This window comes from Eriocheir sinensis, chromosome 57, assembly GCF_024679095.1.
Source record: "Eriocheir sinensis breed Jianghai 21 chromosome 57, ASM2467909v1, whole genome shotgun sequence".
NCBI classification, from domain to species: Eukaryota; Metazoa; Arthropoda; class Malacostraca; order Decapoda; family Varunidae; genus Eriocheir; species Eriocheir sinensis.
The window spans coordinates 8,475,923-8,489,324 of record NC_066565.1 but is presented as its reverse complement, the minus strand read 5'-3'; the positions used below and the strand labels follow the sequence as shown (position 1 = coordinate 8,489,324).

At 43.9% G+C, this 13,402-nt stretch overlaps 1 long non-coding RNA gene across 1 annotated transcript; it reads left to right on the top strand.

Annotated features, from left to right (window-relative positions):
• Window positions 1–1,051: 1,051 nt before the first annotated feature.
• Window positions 1,052–3,078, top strand: LOC126984837 (uncharacterized). The gene is made up of 4 exons (XR_007737933.1): window positions 1,052–1,193; window positions 2,060–2,269; window positions 2,503–2,845; window positions 3,011–3,078. It is a non-coding gene; the product is annotated as an uncharacterized LOC126984837 (long non-coding RNA).
• The last annotated feature ends 10,324 nt before the right edge of the window (window positions 3,079–13,402 follow it).

Here is a 13,402-nt window from a genome sequence, read left to right as displayed (position 1 = left end):
CTGTTATTTTCCACTGTGTATAACGTTTTTTTACTCATATCTGAACTATCTGTAATATACAACAAGATATAACGGTATAGACTCAAAGAGCCCAGGGTCAACCTGGAACTGGGTTTTCCAGAGCACCCAGTTTCCAGAGTCACCCAGTTCCAGGTTGACCCTGGGCTCTTTGAGTCTATACCGTTATATCCTGTTATATTACAGATAGTGTGGTCAGACATGAGTCACCCTGCCTGGTCAAACTCTTTCGCCTCTGCCTATCAACATCTACCTTTCCTTCTTGCTGGAAGTATGCCTTCATACAGCCTGTACCTAAGAAGGGTGACCGCTCCAATCTCTCAAACTACCGTCCTATTGCTTTACTTTCTGGTCTATCTAAAGCTTTTGAATCAATCCTTAACCGGAAGATTCAAAAGCACCCTTCCACTTCTGACCTTCTATCTGATCGCCAGTATGGGTTCCGCAAGGGGCGTTCTACTGGTGATCTCCTAGCCCTCTTAACTGACTCTTGGTCATCCTCTCTTAGCCGTTTCGGTGAAACTTTTGCTATTGCGCTGGACATATCAAAAGCTTTTGATAGGGTCTGGCACAAATCTTTGCTTTCTAAACTACCTCCTACGGTTTCTATCCTTCTCTGTACCTTTATCTCCAGTTTCCTTTCTGACCGTTCTATTTCTGCCGTGGTAGACGGTCACTGTTCTTCCCCTAAATCTATTAACAGTGGTGTCCCACAGGGTTCTGTCCTATCTCCCACTCTTTTTCTGTTGTTCATTGATGATCTTTCCAAAACGAACTGTCCTATCCATTCCTACGCCGATGATTCCACTCTGCATTATTCAACTTCTTTTAATAGAAGACCCACCCTTCAGGAACTTAACGACTCAAGGCTGGAGGCTGCAGAACGCTTAGCCTCAGACCTAACTATTATTTCCGATTGGGGCAAGAAGAACCTGGCGGCGGATGCTCAAACGGTCGTATCTCAACATTTGGTCCTAAATCCGCCATTGTGGTTGCAAGTGCTGCCCGTGCGATGTTCAAACGTCCTAGACGCCATCTTGTGACGTCAGGTCGCCCCTCAGCCTGACTGCTCGGGAGCGGGGCTAGATCCGACCAGTTTCCGTCCTAGCCCGTCGCCATTAAAGGAGTGTTTCCGCCTCATCCACATCTCCACCTCTATACACAATAATTATAAGGTACATGTTTGCACTTCTACTTAGGTATAGCTTTACATTAAGGTGGCAAGAGTCACAGGAACGCCTTTTACGCATGATGTGTGGGTTAGTTGTGGAGATTTAAGTGTAGCCGATTTAGGCGGTGGCTTGGTTGGCATACATCAATATTTTTTAATCTCATGAAGCTCTTATAGCCTCCATACATGTGTATAGCTTTATTTCAACGTGGCAAGGTTCACAGGAACGTCTTTCACGCATGATGTGTGCATTAGTTGTGGAGATTTAGGTGTAGCCAATAAGGCTTTGGCTCGGGTGGCTTGGATTAATATTTCTTATCCCATGCACCTGTAATAGCCTTCATACATGTGTATAGCCTTATTTCAACGTGTCAGGGGTCACATAAAGGTCGCTCATGCATGGTTTGTGCATTAGTTGTGGAGATTTAGGTGTAGCCAATAAGGCTTTGGCTCAGGTGGCTTGGATTAGTATTTCTTATCCCATGAAGCTGTAATAGCCTCCATACATGTGTATAGCTTTATTTCAACGTGGCATGGGTCACATAAATGTCACTCATGCATGGTTTGTGCATTAGTTGTGGAGATTTAGGTGTAGCCAAGAAGGCTTTGGCTCGGGGAGCTGTACTCATATTTTTTAAACATGTTTCTTTCTTTATTATTATTGTTATTTGCTTTACGTCCTCAATTTATTTTTAGATAACAGCATCATAGATATTTCTTTTCCTTTTAAGGGCCATTTAACTAGCTTACCGTAACATTGATATTTCTTTCCTTTTAAGGGCCATTTAATTAGGTTACAATTATGTGTCTTAAATAATTACCGTATGTTCTAGTCCTGTCTAGTAATGTAGTTATTTCTGTGTTTCACAGATGGAGCTTGTTGCGGCATACATTTTCAATCGCAAACTGTGCAGGGAAAGGAGATATCGGGACCCACTCAACGCACTACATGTCAGTGATGAGCACCTGTTGCAGGTGTATAGATTTCCCCGTCAGGAAATCATCAGGCTCTGTGATGAGTTTCGCCCCCACCTGGAAAGGAGAACCAGGAGGGCACATGCACTCCCAACACACACCCAGGTTCTGGCTACACTAAGGTTTTTTGCGAGTGGCAGCTTTCAAGGTGTTATTGGAAACGGTGTTGGAAATGACCAATCAAGGGCCATTGATAAAGTAACTCGGGTACTTTGTGAAAAGGCCAGTCATGAGATAAAGATGTCAACCACAGCAATAGATATTAATAGAATTTTTAAGATAGTTTTCATGCATTTCATAATGATAAATAATGCATTAATGAATTTTCAACTTCACAGGAGACACTGCGTATCCTCTGGAGCCATTCCTGATGACCCCAGTTGCACGGCCGACAACACCTGGGGAGGAGCGCTACAACAAGTCATCACAGGACAAGATGCGTTGTCGAACGGACCTTTGGGATCCTCAAGTCAAGGTGCAGGTGCCTACATAAGTCAGGAGGAAGTTTGCAGTATGACCCCAAGAAGACTATGAAGATTGCGACTTCTTGTATGCTCCTGCACAACTACTGAGTGGATCGCTGCAGAAGAAGTAACAGTTCAGCCTGTGAGAAACAACAGACTGATTCCTGGTCAAGTTGTCAGGCAGGAATTTATTAGAAACTTCTTTTCCTGAGTATAGGTATGCATATATGTAGACCTTGCAGTTAGTAATAGATTACTTTCAAATGTGAATGTGCATAAGAACAAAACAAGAAATCATAATGGCCACATGTTCGGCATTCTTGATCATAATTTATATGGCGATTATTATTAATATGTAATTAATATCAGCTTACACCTGCAGATTGCATATGGTGCACTGGTGGCCGAGTGGTCAGCGTGTGTATGTGGTGATCCAGAGGACTCGACTCCGCAAGACGCTGAGAGTTTTCAACCATTGACAAGTGGCGGAGGGTTACCAACATGCTGCCCGGCAGATTTTCAGTCAACCCTAACTTCAGCGTCTTTGATCAAGAGGGGCACCACCTCCACACCACTCATTCTTATCACCTAGTTTGATACCCTACTTGTCCATCTCACATGCCCCATGTATCTCAGCATTCTGCACTCTTGGCTCCATGTCATCCTCTCCAACTTGTTGGTTCGGAGAGCATAACCGGCCTCACATACATAGAAGTGTTCAATATACCTAGGCTATAATATTATATTTAAGGACTCTTATACGAGGTATCGCCCCAGACAGAGGTGTCGAAGTAAGTCTGTCTGATGGTAGGCTGGCTGACTGCTGTCGGGACCCAAGCCAGCATGCCCTGGGGGTTGTGTGCGGGAGGAGGAAAGAGGGAAAAGGACAAATGGTGTGTGTGTCATTATCAGGGGTAACCACGGTGGAGTGCAAACACTCAGTAGTTGTAGTCCAGGCTTAAGTTGATGAGTGGTGTTAGACTGAATGAGCAGGTTTTTTACCACATGTTAGTGGGAACACTTGATAGGTTTTGTTTGTGTGTTGGTGCTACTTGTTTCTTGTGTTTACATGTTAGTTTATAATTAGACTGAGTTCTAAGTGTTATGAGCGACAATTTAGTCTTGTATGGCTGAATCCTGTCCCTTGACCCTTAATTCATCATCAGAATCTTTAAACAAATATATTTACCTTAAGTAATATTCTTAAAGTCACGCTGCCCATATTATTTGGCAGATGATAACCCTGTATGCGATAACGGTGCCTTATAAGACTTCGTAAATAAACTACTAATTTTACTCTCTGGTTTAAGTGATCAACAATTAATTCTACTTTGAGGTATAATTAACCAACATTATTAAGGAGTGCCCATGCCAGGCACGACATTAAGAATATTTTTCTGTTGACCAGCAGACTTACTATAGTCAAACCATTTAAAAATGTCTGTTGAGGCAGTGGCTTCTGCAGGTCCTTTCCTCCCTTCTGCTTTGCCACACAGTTCCAATTACCTATTTCCTCTGTTTCCCGTCCCCTCTTTCACAAACTGGGCACCTGTAATGTACCCCTACTTGATTTACATTTCTCAGCCCTGAGCATCTCTTTGTGGCACCACTTAACACTCCCTGTGCACAGGGCAGAGTTAGTAGCCATTTCTCTTCCACACCAACTACCTTCCTGTATATATGATTTCTCAGTAATTACTTTTTTTTTTTTTTTTTTTACAGCAAAGGAGACAGCTCAAGGGCACAAAAAAGTAAACATTAATAAAAAAAGCCCGCTACTCGCTGCTCGCTTGTGCTGTATTAGCTGTTACGTGCTACATCAAGCTGTAATATCTACCCAAGCTGCGGGTTAATCCAATAAAAAAAAAAAGTGAATGACTAAGTCATGTGTTATTATTCCCAAGCTCCATTGGCAATGGCGAGTACACATTATATAACTGAAGCATATTACACATTCATTGAACACAATTAAAACTAACTACCCTAATCAAATTAAACCTAACCTAACCTGATCTGACCTAATTGAACTAAATATAAGGTAACCTGGCCTTAATGCCTGCTCCCAAAATTAAATAAATGGAAATAAATATGATATCAATTTGCAAAATATACCTGAGGAACAAAAAGAGAAAGAATGACAAGAATTGAACTATGAAACAAGAATTGTTGGCTTCAAGATGACCTCAACTGACTAAGAATGACAATTAAAATCTACGCAGTGTGACAGGTCAGAATTGAGTCTTGAAAATGATTTCTGATGATGAAGGATGACATGATCTACTGAATGACAACAATTGCCTGCTTTGAAAATTACCTCAGCTGAAATAATATTGCATGCATTTAACCTTTTTACATCCCTCTCCAACATCCTATTCCATTCGGTCACAACTGTTACCATAATCCCCTTTTCTCTCTTATATACATCACTCAAGTAGCAAGTGCTCAATTATATCGTCACCCCCCCTTTCACCCATACATGAATGTCACACCTTTCTTCCCCCCATCAGGCATCCGTGCTCACACCTGCCTCTTCCTTGTCCATCGCCCTTGCCAGGCCGGCCCCCAGGACTTGCCTCGCCTGAGCACTGTCAAACCTCTTCCTTAGCTCCCTCATCTCACTCCTCAATGCACGTATTATGCATTCCTGAGCCTCTAACTTCCTCTCGTACCCACACACATAGCATACGTTGTTCACCTCTAACCCACACCTCTTTGCCGCGCCTGACAACTGCCCCAGTTCTAAAATCTTGACCGTCGTTATTTCCTGCACGGCAACCTCCTCTCCGGCCAATACTCACTAGTCTTCCCCATCTTAGCTTGGCTATACGGACTTGAGGAAATACTGACTCGCGGTAGTTTTCGTCTCTGGCGCCGTTTTTTTGCAATAACCTTCCTTGATCCTGATTGGCTGTCTTTTTTGTTTCACTGATTTCCATTGGTTGCATCCACTTCAGCTGGTGAGCTGCCCGCCCTCTACCGCCTCACTCGTGAACCATAGGGCTGACCCTTAGCACGCCGCGGCGACCGCGCTGTGCATCGCTGCGGAGGACGGTCCTAGCGCAGAGCAAACTTGCGACGCGACCCGTGACTTACAACCGTCTCCGGGGATAAGTTACCACCACCTTTGAGCATCCGGCGCCTGGTGTCCTTCAACGCCTCAAAAACACAGTTTCTCCACCTATCCACTCGACACAATCTTCCAAACAACTATCCCCTATTCTTTGACAACACCCAGCTTTCACCTTCTTCAACACTAAACATCCTCGGTCTATCCTTAACTCAAAATCTCAACTGGAAACTTCATATCTCATCTCTTACTAAATCAGCTTCCTCGAGGCTGGGCGTTCTGTACCGTCTCCGCCAGTTCTTCTCCCCTGCACAGTTGCTGTCCATATACAGGGGCCTTGTCCGCCCTCGTATGGAGTATGCATCTCATGTGTGGGGGGGCTCCACTCACAGCTCTTCTGGACAGAGTGGAGGCTAAGGCTCTTCGTCTCATCAGCTCTCCTCCTCATACTGATAGTCTTCTACCTCTTAAATTCCGCCGCAATGTTGCCTCTCTTTCTATCTTCTATCGATATTTCCACGCTGACTGCTCTTCTGAACTTGCTAACTGCATGCCTCCCCCCCTCCCGCGGCCCCGCTGCACTCGACTTTCTACTCATGCTCATCCCTATACTGTCCAAACCCCTTATGCAAGAGTTAACCAGCATCTTCACTCTTTCATCCCTCACGCTGGTAAACTCTGGAACAATCTTCCTTCATCTGTATTTCCTCCTGCCTACGACTTGAACTCTTTCAAGAGGAGGGTATCAGGACACCTCTCCTCCCGAAACTGACCTATCTTTCGGCCACCTCTTTGGATTCTTTTTAGGAGCAGCGAGTAGCGGGCTTTTTTTTATTAATGTTTACTTTTTTTGTGCCCTTGAACTGTCTCCTTTGCTGTAAAAAAAAAAAAAAAAAAAAAATTGAGAAGAGTGCCCCGCGGCTCTATATAATGAGTTATCCGGGGATGTTAAGAACAGTGACAGTCTGGCAATCTTCAAGAAAGCACTGAAGACTTACTTATTCATTAAGTCCTACGACTTAACAAATATGAGGATTGAAGACAACTTTAGGTGCTAATATTACTGTTATAATGTTAGCGGCCCTGTGGAGCGCTGCTGCGGCGGCAGACCGGGGCCTGAAACCTCATCAACGGTATCAAAACGTACAACTAAAAGCCTTCAGTAAATTGGTTTCCCTTCTTTCTGTATCACTTGTTGGGGTTATTTCCTAGGCGAGACTGCTGCCACATTAATAATTATGGTCACCAATCCTTTACAAAATACCTTTATATGCTCTAGATTAATATTATGAAGACTGTAACAACTCCCTTAGGTTAGTATGTTTTGGGAGGCGCCCACCAGGTTACGTTAGGATAGGCTTCAACCCCAAAATCCACATGATGAGGCGGGGCTCTAGGAAGCCAGCACTCTGCAGATGCGCAATCAACGTAATAAAATTCATAATATCAAAGATGAAGAGCTATAGTCCATGTAGTGATATTCTAAAAGCTTTACCCCTATATGATGAGCTAGTGCTGATTTAAATAGATAGAGACTGAAGGATGACCAGGGATTCTGGGAGGCTATTTTGTACTGGTGGACTCTAGTGGGTAGATCAGGAGTTAGAACAAATAGGTCTGAAGGAGCGATTGCAGATTTATTACGAAAGATCTGCCAGTACTTGATTATGATTGATTGATTGATAGTTTATTGTTGCAGGTAAACAACAAGGGAGAAGGGAGGAACTCACTATGCTTCCATTCACTTTACTCTCTTATGCTTTCATTCACTTAAATTTAAGCACATGTAGATAAATTTTATTATCAGGGATACATACAACAAGCATATTTTTCCAAATATAATATAGATGCATGCAAGGATATAATGTTTTTTTTTATTCCTGGTGCTACTTATAATTACCCATGTATCCTTAGTTGTATAATCACACTCTGTACTGTCTGGGGGTTGGGACGGCATGCTCCTCCCTTTCATGGCATGGCTCAAACCGTTTCTGATCTTTTAGCAAGACAAAACACACACACACTCAGGAGGGCAGGACTGTCGGCCTTTCACTGCCGCAGGATCACATACACATATAGGAGGGCAAGATTGCTAGCCTTCTGCTCCTGCTGGGAAGATGAGGTCACAACTTCATGGCTTACATCCTGTACCTATTGTATACAGGTAAAATACCATACTAAAAAAAGGGTGCGGCTGCTGAGGTGAGGCAGGCGAGCTTGGGACTCGAGGGCACCGTTGCCAGATTGTCGTACTCCAGAGCCGCGTAATTACCGGTTTCTGGCTATAACTGTTGCCAACAAGCACCAATAATTAACCATTTAAACGATATCCATATATGAAGGCAGTTATTTGGGTGATGAAAGCAGTTTAATTATTGGGTCGGAAATCGGCAAACATAAAAGGCTCAGTACGACAATCTGGCAATGTTGCTCGGGGGGACCGATTTTTCCAGTGTTTTGGAGTGGGCCGAGTAGCGCATATTAACACAGGTCGGCGCATGCGCAGTAGAGGGGGGAACAGGGGGGAACGTTCAGTCTGCCACACGTACCCTTATACCCGTATAATGCACTGCACTGCCAGATTCGTGTTGCCTTGGGTACCTGGCTATACAGTAACCAGCAGATAACATTATTTCGTCTGATGTGGAAATATATTTACAAGTTGTATCGTTTGTGGTCCAATGTAGCGTGTTTGAGGCTCGTGCGTGTAGCGGAAAGTTCCAGTTGGCAACACTGCCAGGTGACAACAACAGCACGCGCCGAGGCCCGAGCAGCATCCCTTCTGGCCCTGCCCAACCAGCCCCCTAAAACACCCCAGAAGAAGAAGACGACGAAGGCTCCACACCCACGGGCCAGCGCTGGGGACCTGCTGGCCAGCGACACCCTCAGCCCCAACACTGCCAGGACAACACCTCCACCACCGCCGCCGGGAAGTCTTAACCTTCTCATGCAGCAGAAGTAGGTAAGCTGTCCTGCACAAGACAGGCCGCCCTCCACTCATAAGAACATAAGAACATAGGGAAACTGCAAGAGGCCGGGTGGCCTACACAGGGCAGCTCCAGAATCCCCCCCACTACTCACGATGGGTGAGGTGTAGTTACAGGGGTTACAGGTAGAGGCTTGATCCTCGTTATACCGGCGGTACTAGGCACGCATCCAGTACCCCGTCACCCTACTGCACCCACACCTCACTGCCACCTGTCGTCCTCGTCCATGTAGCTATCCAGGGTTAAGATTCGTTTTAGGTCCGTGCCAGTATCTCATTACCTACCTTATGAAACATCAGTATCTCTTCATATATCCTTTCGCAAAACTTAAGAATAACCAAAGCAAACCAATATTCGTAGTAATTTAGCACGTGAAAGAATTATCATTATAATGCATTTTCAGACACGTTTTACCTTGGGGAGGGGCCAGAGGGACAAGCCTCTTTAATTATAGAGTTAGGTGGCTTGGATTTTCTAAGTCCATTGTTATTGTTTCACAACCGCCTCTATACACAGACTGAGCCTCATACCTGCCTTGCAGTGCACCCTACAAACTAGTTCCTAAGTCAGTAATATCCAAAATGCGCATGGATTATAAATAATTTCGGACAAAAACGGTCTTTTAAGAGTTTTACGTTATTTTTTTCTATATTAAAGCAACTAATGCCGCAGCTATTTGTATTTTCTAATACATTCGTAAAATATTACTGCGAGGGTATCACGGCGACCTAACGGTGGGTTCCTGAAGTCAGTTGTTTTCAAGCCGCCATAATGGATGGAAGGCCCGACACTCCCTCAAAATATCCGTCTACTTTACCTTTCGGTAAGTGTTAACTGAGTATTTAACCTCTTTATTGGTGTGCATGTAGGTTGACAAAGGACCGATTAATATCCCAGTACTGGTCCAACAAAGACACGGATGTCATGTGTCACATATGGTGTGACAAGCACGTGTCAGAAAACAAACGGATATTGTTCAATGCGAGATACTTTAGTGGAGTTTGAGTAAAATGGAGGCCAGGGTCATACGTAGCAGTCGGTAAGTCACTCCCTGGCCAATTAACAGCAGGAGCGCTAGTTCGATCTGGATGACAGCTGTCACAAATCTGTTTTATTTTGTACCTTAAACTACTCGTTAAAAATTATCTAGCATCAACTTACAAGAAGTGGACGGGTTAACCATCAGTATTGTGCCATATGTAATTATGAAACATGACATTTCCCAAGAGTTGCTCGACTATTGGGGTGGTGGGTGGGGGTTCAACCACGCTGACCATCCAATTGCACGCCTACACTCATCAACAGACCCGCTGCGGTTGCTACGTTATATAGGAATAGATTAAAAAGTATACGTTAGGGAATTTCCTTTCTTTAGAGACTAGGGTTTTTCCCGATTTTGGGGATTTTGTAGGACATTTTGAAAGCCCATTTTCAGTGATTTGGCCGTCCACCACCAAAACCACTGTTCCCTACAGGGATTAATCGAGCTAACGACCACCAAAACCACAGCTCCCTAAAGGGATTAATCGAGCTAATGCTGCCGCAAAATAGCTTGCATTCATTACCTGCCGTATGAAGCATCACTAGGTCTTCATATATTTTTTTTCTACAAACGTTTGGTTAGCGACGGTACGCTTGGTTAGCAACGGTGTGCTTGGTTAGCAACGGTACGCTTGGTTAGCGTTGGTATGCTTGGTTAGCGATGGTACGCTTGGTTAGCGATGGTACGCTTGGTTAGCGATGGTACGCTGGTTAGCGGCGGTACGCTTGGTTAGCGGCGGTATGCTTGGTTAGCGACTAGCCCACGCATGTGAGACCAGGTCCACCACGCGTGTTTTTTTTTATTTTTTTTAGAACACGCAGCCCAACGGCTGCCGTGCTGAGGGCCGGGTATATCCTGGGCCTGTTCAGCCCGAGTCCCGGATGACCTTGAGTCATGGTTCAGGGCTGTTTTGGGGTGGTTAGCGATGGTATGATTGGTTAGCGATTAGCCCACGCATGTGAGTATACAGTATACGGTAGGGATTTTCCTTACTTTCGAGACTAGGGAATTTTTCCTGATATAGGGATTTTTCTAGGGAAATTTTGGAAGGCCATTTTTCAGTGATATGGGCTCCCCCCCCCCCAATACCCCGGTTCCCCACAGTTCCCCAGGCTTGTCTTGGGGGATTGGGGGGGCTGGGGTGGTGGAGGGGGTGGAGTGGTGATTCTTAAGATTTACCGATTCGTATTAGGTCCGTGCCAGTATCTCATAATCTACTTTAAGAAACCTCAGTATCTCTTCATATATCTTTTCTACAAACCTTCAACAGGAGTGGTGATTCTTAAGATTTACCTAGTTTAAATATGCTCCCCGACCCTAAACCCTCTGTAGCTATTTTACGGCTGCGGCGGCTGGAGCGACACTGCCAGCACCAGGAGGCGACGCCCGTAAACCTTAGCCCCTATTTTCAAGAGTAACAAAAAAAGTCCTTAACTGGGATTTTCAAAGCGTCTCCATGACTGTTGAATGTTTGTAGAAAAGATATATGAAGAGATACTGAGGTTTCTTAAAGTAGATTATGAGATACTGGCACGGACCTAATAATCTTTACCCTATCCAGTCTACTCTTAAAACAAGCTATCGTCCCTGCACTAACTATGTGATTGCTGAGTCTATTCCATTCCCCCACCACCCTATTACTAAACCAATGCTTGCCTATATCTCCTAAATCTATACTTTTTAATTTAAATCCATTACTGCAGTTCTATCCTGCTGGCTAATTCTCAGTACTTTACTTATATCGCCTTTGTTGTAACCCTTGACCCATTTGAATACTTCTATCAGATCTCCCGCACTTCGGCTCTCTAGTGAATGTAAGTTTAGATGTTTCAGCCTATTTTGATATGGGAGGTTCCTCAGCCCCTGAATCATCTTGGTCATCCTCCTCTGAACTGATTCTAGCAAGTTGATGTCCATTCTGTAGAGGCAGCCTTTGACCCTAAGCTCCCGTGTATCTAACCCCACCTAATATTGCTGTCCATGAATTTATCTAGTCTATTTTTGAATGTGACAATTGTATTGGCACTCACCACGTGACTGGTAAGCCTATTCCACTCATCCACCACCCTGCTTGTAAACCAATTTTGCCTGTGTCCCTGTTGAATCTGAATTTATCCAGTTTAAACCCATTACTTCGTGTACTACCCGGTTCTCTTACCAAAGAAAAACTTATGAATGTCTCCATTATTAAAGCCCTTCATCCATTTATAAACCTCGATCATGTCTCCATGCACCCTTCGCCTTCCTAGAGAATGCAAGTTTAACTGTTTGAGTCTTCCTCGATGGCAAGTTTCTCAACCCCTGAATCATCTTAGTCATCCTCCTCTGCACCGATTCTAACATTTTGATATCCATTCTATAGTAAGGTGACCAGAACTGAACCGCATAGTCAAGATGAGGTCTAACTAATGCTAAATATAGTTTGAGGAAGACTTGGGCTTCTGTTGCTTACGCCCTTGAAATAAATCCCAGTACCCTATTTGCTCGATTTCTAGCTTGAATGCATTGTGCCCTTGGACGGAGATCAGAGCTCACTAAGACCCCTAAATCCTCTCGCACTCCAGACCTGCTTTTGAGAGTGTCATTTAAGCAATAGTTATGTGAGGGTTGTTCCTACCTACAGTCAGAATACTGCACTTCCCTACATTGAACTCCATCTGCCATTTATCCACCCAGTCATACAATCTGTTGAGTTCACCCTGGAGAATACTAGCGCCCTGATCCGACTCAATTACTCTACCAATCTTGGTATCATCTGCAAATTTACTAACATCACTACCATAGCTGGGCACGATAACAGAAAACCTTATTCCGATAACCGATAACTGATAATGAAAACCTTAACGGTGATAACCGATATTCGATAAATGGATCTCGTGTTTTAGTCCACGAGTCATCCACTTAGGATCATTGTTTTCTTTTCTAAGTGTTCACTGTGGTATATGCTGTCATTGCCCCTCTACTATTACTCTAACTAAATTATTGTAAGACATTTCTACCTGGTTCTCCTGGCTCTCCAATCTGCAGTTCTGGCCCTCATGAATTCCTAAATTATCCCAGTTTACCCTTTCAAGATGTCTTCAAGCCCCTTGTAATTTGCTCTTCTGAAATCTGGCACTAACACTGGGTTTGGTTCGCTGGTTACCGCCATAGCTGGGCACGATAACAGAAAACCTTATTCCCGATAACTGATAATGAAAACCTTAACGGGCGATAACCGATATTCGTTAACTAGAGACACAAATATAGGCGATAACCGATACCCGATATAAATCCACAATTCCGATACTAGCTAGCGATAAGTCCGATAGGCAAAACGATACTATATTGATATTTCAGATAGAACATTGATGAATTCAAATTTTCGTTATCTGTATTTTAGGAAACTTACAGAACCTTAAAACCACACGCTGACACGCATATATGGACGGTAATACTAGAATGTTTGAATGGTGTTGTGTTATTTGGCGCCCCCACTGTCAATTGTTTACAACACTGGTCTCTCATGACGGCATGCTCAGACCAAAGCGATTTGTACAGTCTCACAAAGCTTTTAAACTGTAATAAGGAGTTGTTGGAAGGCTGAATCAGACATATAGTATCATTACCATTGTCCTCGCTGTTACTAGAACGGCACTCTGTACGAGTTGTATTTATATGTACAGAGTGTACGCTGTT